Source organism: Frankliniella occidentalis, unplaced genomic scaffold, assembly GCF_000697945.3.
Source record: "Frankliniella occidentalis isolate FOCC.00 unplaced genomic scaffold, Focc_3.1 Scaffold105, whole genome shotgun sequence".
NCBI classification, from domain to species: Eukaryota; Metazoa; Arthropoda; class Insecta; order Thysanoptera; family Thripidae; genus Frankliniella; species Frankliniella occidentalis.
The window spans coordinates 764,415-769,494 of NW_026267234.1; the positions used below are offsets into that span (position 1 = coordinate 764,415).

Below are 5,080 nucleotides of genomic sequence, written 5' to 3' on the forward strand. Positions count from 1 at the left end.
GCCCGCTCGACGGGCCGGCCTACCTCCAGGGCGCTCCGCTGGCTCGCGCTGTGGTTGTGCTGACGCTAGCGGAAGGCCGGCGTACGCCGGCGAGGCGGCTTTAGGCCGCGGGGTCGTTGCTACCACGGGCCGCGGCCGCCGAGTACCGACCAGGCCCGCCGCCATGCGTTGTGTGTCGCGGGGTTGGGGAGCAGAGCAGAGCGGAGGGGGGAAGATCAGGTGGTCAGCCCGCGACCAGCTGCAGATGCGGACCTCGGGGACTCGCCCGCCATCTGGCCAACTGCGCGACTCTGTCGCTTTCCATCTCCAGCGAGAGGTGCCTTACGGGCTGTCGGCACGCGTCACGGGCGGCCCGGCTGTGGCCGGCGGGGTCGCGGACGGGGTCGGGCCGGCCTCCACCAGGGTGTCGGCCCCGTTCGGTGGCGATATTAATTGATCTGGTTCGGCCGCGGCGAGTGACGTCCGGGACGGGTGAACCAACTCGGCAAGGGCGCGGCGCTGCTGCGTGGCACGGGGCCACGACTCTGTCTCCTTGGGCGTCATGTGACCCGGCGCGGGCCGGCTCGTGCGCGCGGCCTCCGTGGCCTCGATGGGTATTGCCCGGTCCCCGCGCGCGCACGTAACGCTGCACCGTACACGCGTTACGGGCGTTACGTGGGTGAGGAGGACGAGTGGTGGTGGGGGGCCGCGTCGTCCTTTGGACCCGGCGGCGCGCCCGCACGAGAAGGTGAGCGCTACGCGCCGCCACGCCGCCGCCGCATCCTGACCCTTGGTCGACCCCGCGCCGCCCGTGACAAGTCCAGGGTGACCCGGCGGGAGTGCGGGGAGCCGGGGGCCGGGCGACGCTTTTTTTGTGTCGTCCGCTGGAATACATTTACAACGGCGGCGATGTCGTCCTGTTGATCCCCCCCCCCCCCCCTCGCCAGGTCGCCGCCAGGCCAGGTCCTTGGGTGGCCGGCACAACACGTGGGGCCACGCGCGGCCGGCGAAGGACAAATCTGTCGGCGGGTCCCAGGATGTCAGTGAAGCGCAGTTTGTGTGATTTGGAAGGGGGGGGGGGGTCGTCTAGGGCTATGTTGTGGTGCACGCGTGCGAAGTGCCGGAGAGTTTGTCTTGGCGCGAGTGGCAAGGCTGTGGGAGCGCCAACAGCTCGCAAGCCCCCGCCTGCCACCTCACCTACCGCTTGACTGACATGCTCCTCTCTTTGTTGCAGCTGGGCATCATCTACCGGGACATCAAGCTGGAGAACATTCTGCTGGACTCGGACGGCCACGTGGTGCTCACGGACTTCGGTCTGAGCAAGGAGTTCCTGCCGCACGAGAAGGACCAGCGCGCCTACTCGTTCTGCGGCACCATCGAGTACATGGCGCCGGAGGTGGTGCGCGGCGGCTCCACCGGCCACGATATCGTGAGTACTTGATCTTATCGGGTTGTGTCGTGTGTGTCTGTGTGAGAGGGAGAAGGAGAGATTGGCTGCACCTCGTGTGGCGTTTGGACGAGTGTGAGAGAGACACCTCGCTGGGTTTTTCCCAGTCGTTCTCCATTGCTCTCAGTTGTGCCTCGCAGGACGGACCGCCCTGTTGTCCTCCTTTTTCCTTGATATTTTTTGGTTTCCGACGAGGCCTCGGGCGCCGCTCTCGATTTTTAGGCCCTGCGATCAACGTGACATGACGGGGGCCGGTGACCGCACTCTGAGCCCCCTCCCCCTCCTCTTCACTCCTGCCTCTTCCGCCGAACGCCCCTCCTACCCTGGCCACGACCTTGCCATCTCTCTGTCGCACTCTGACCCACTTTTCGGGGCCGAGCGGCAAAGCGGGCGTGCCCGGTCGGGAAGGGGGAAAGGGGAGAGGGGGCGTGGTCCCGGGGAAAGAGGAAGGGGGGGGGAGATCCAGGAGGTGCATTCCAGAATGGGGGCGTGGCTGAGCTGGGCGTCGGTGTGGTGGAGTCGTTTTGGCGAGGCAGCGGCGGCCAAGGAAAGGAAATGTGGAGGCTGACGTGTGGGTGTTGTCGGGCGTGTCACTGCGATGACGGCGCCTCTCCCGCCCCGCCGCTGGCGCCCGGTTCTCACGCCACACGCTCGACCCGCCTCTCCTCTCCCCGCCGAGGCGCGGCCGGCGCGCCCTGCGCTGCCCGCGGGGAGCGGCTGCTCTGCTCTGCGCGCGATGGGAAATTGTAGCATCAATCGGCGCCGGCATGCGCGGGCGGGCTGGAGTGTCCTTGTGCCGAGCCAACGAGGGCGAGTCGAAGGCGAGGGCGAGGGGGGAAACCTTTGCCGAGGTCGGGGCGCGGCGCGGCGTGGTGCGGCGGGGCGTGGCGTGGAGGGGCCTTCGGTCGAGGTCGTGCTACTCGCCGTCCCGGTGGCTGGGCCTGGCCGCTATCGAGGGCGCAGGTAAGGAGGGGCCTCGGGGAGGGGCTCTGCGCGGAACGCGGAACACGGGGTGCCGACGCCATCATCGGCCGCTGCACCCCGCCCCGCCGCGCCTGACGCGCACCCCGCGCACCTCGCACCTCACCCCGCGGCCCTTCACGCCAACTCCTCGTCCCGGATATGACTCCACCAGCGAAAGTAGGCCCGCCCTTTAGGCTTCGATTTTTGATCGTGCGGGCGTCGAGCACCATGGTGCTGACGCCGACCCCGGGGGCTACTACTCCAGGACGGAGTCGAGTACACCTTGAAGCTCGCGGGCCTCGTGGGCTGCCTCCCCTACAGTGCACACTTACCTCTCCACCCCGCTGACCTGCGACGAGAAACCAGCGAAAAGAGAGAGAAGGAACTGGGAGAGGAATATAGCCGCGGTGACTGGCTGGGATAGGAGACCCGGCCCGCCCGGCCCGATATAGCACTTGGTTCGAAAATGTCAGGCCAGCCCGGCCCCCGCCCTGCCGCGCCCCGCGGCTCTGCTGTAGGCTCTGCTGTAGCGGGGCGCGGCGGGGCAGCTTGAACTTTGGCTCGGGTTACACAAGTTACGTTGGTCGCCCTCCCCTTTCCTCCTGCCGCTCCCCTCCCCCGTTTCCGGTCTCCGAAGTATTTCTTTTAACTATGTCTTGTCGGTTGCAATCTTTTTGGTACCTCTTCTCTCTCTCTCTCTGTCTTATTTGGTTGCTCGGTTTGTACGTCATCCATGATGGGGGCCCGAGTTAGTTACAGCAGGCGGGCTCGGTAAGAGAGTGAGAGCGGCTTTGGCCCGGGCGCGGCGTGGCGCGGGGCCGAGCCGTGTTAGGCGCTACCTTGGCCGGGTCGAGTCGGTCGGCGGGCGAAGGTGAGGCTGGGCGAGCAGAATCCTGTGGCGGGGCGGCGCGACGGCAGTCGCGAAACGCGAAAGGAATTTCAACGCCTTGCCGCACTCTGCCGCGCTCCGCAGCCGCGCCTCGGATACAAAGGGATGGAGTGGCGCTGGACCCCGCCGGGCCGGGGGCCGGGCCGCGAGTCTAACGGGAACTCGCTGCAGTGGCGGTGGCCGGCGCGTTGCGAAATCTCCCCCTCCCACGCCCGCCCCTCTCTCCCGCCCCGCGCCCCGCCGTCGCGGCGCCGCCACTCGACGTCGCCTGCTGGGTGTGTTGACAACGGGCACCGCGACGACGCTCCGCGGGGAAGACCCCGTCAGCGGCGTGTCTGCTGTGGGTCGCTGCCGCGCGGTCGCGAACTCGCCAGGGCGCGGGCCGCGGCAAGGCACGACGCCCTTACATCATGGAGGAGGGTAACTCTGGGCCCACGCGCGGCCCGGCCCCAGGAGGAAAGCGAAAAGGCAATTTGATAAGTGCGGACGCACGAGGACCGACGGACTGTGAGTCTCTGTGAGGTAGGAGGAGGGAGGGGGCCGCGAGCCTCTCGCCGAGAGGGGGAGGGGAAGGGCGGGCTGGAGCTGGCCTACATTCCTAGCCGATGGAAGGGGGAAGGAGGGGGGGGGGGCGGCGCCATCATCCTGCTCACTTGTTGTATTGAACCTTAGCGCCGAATTATGTAAAGTGGATCGTGCGTATCGTCGTACCTGTCGCCCGGCGGCAGGGCGGCGAGCGCCGGCGCCTTGGTGCTGCAGGGCGGCGCGCTCGGGACACGTCCTGGAATAGCGCGCAGCGCCTGCCTGCTGTTGTCCTCCAGCACGGCAGGCGGCAGGCGGCACGCGGAGGGCCTAATTGAAACTTGTTGTGGCCCGGTTTACTTGTGGTGTAATTAAAGAAATTGTCATCGTGCTACCTGAAGCCAGGGCTCAGGAAGGGGGAGGGAGGGGGCGGTGTGGCACGACGTTTGTGGGGTGGGGGAGGAAGGGGTAAAAGGGTGGCGAAGGGTTGTTCTGGGCCGAGGGCAGCGGGTCCAAGGACGTCATGCAACTGTAAAGCACGGTGGCGCCCCCGCTCAGCCGCGCCCCGCGCCCCGCGCCCCACGCCCCACCCTGGGCCCGGCCGGCCTGTACACAACGAGACACTATTACCGAGCACAACCCTGACCGGCGGCCAGCGCACGTGCGCCCAGGGGTGGGGGCAGCGGCCGGCGGCGGTGAGGGGGTTGGTTATTGGGCAGAGCGGTGAGCCAGCCCGACAGCCCTTCTGACAGCGGCCGCCAGGCCAGACACGGCGAGCGCACCGTCCTGCGTGCACTTGGGCCCCATGTGCGCACTTGAGCCCCATGTTCGGCTGCCGCGGGCTGCGTGGGGCTGCACGGGGGCCCGGCGGCGCTGCGGGGCGGGGCGCGGGGCCGCGCTGCGCCATGCTTAGTAGGTCATTGGGTCAGCTGTTGCTGTCGGGCCAGCCGGGCCCGGCCCAGGGAGCGTGCCGACTCGGCTCGGCCCGTCCCGGCTCTGGCGGCTCGCCCAACCCGACCCAACCCATGGCAACCGGGCCCCGCTGGGCCCCATCGGGTTGGGGCCCGCCCCGGCCAGGCCCGGGGCGGCCCCGGGGGCGGGTAGGACTGCCACGGGGTGGCTTTCTGCCGTGCGAGCCAATAAGCGTCCGCCGGAGGGGCTTGACGGACGTGGAAATAGCAGGCGAGTGTCGCCACGGCGTCGCGCAGTGTACCGCCGCGCGTCTATTCGTGCGTGTCCCGCCTCGCGTCGTCCAACGTCCTCCGCTCCCTCAGCCCCCC

General features: G+C 68.4%; 1 protein-coding gene across 1 annotated transcript in view; it reads left to right on the top strand.

Annotated features, from left to right (window-relative positions):
- LOC113210281 (ribosomal protein S6 kinase alpha-5) overlaps positions 1–5,080 on the top strand; it is a gene marked incomplete in the record, with an annotated part of 69,369 nt that overhangs the window by 30,422 nt on the left and 33,867 nt on the right.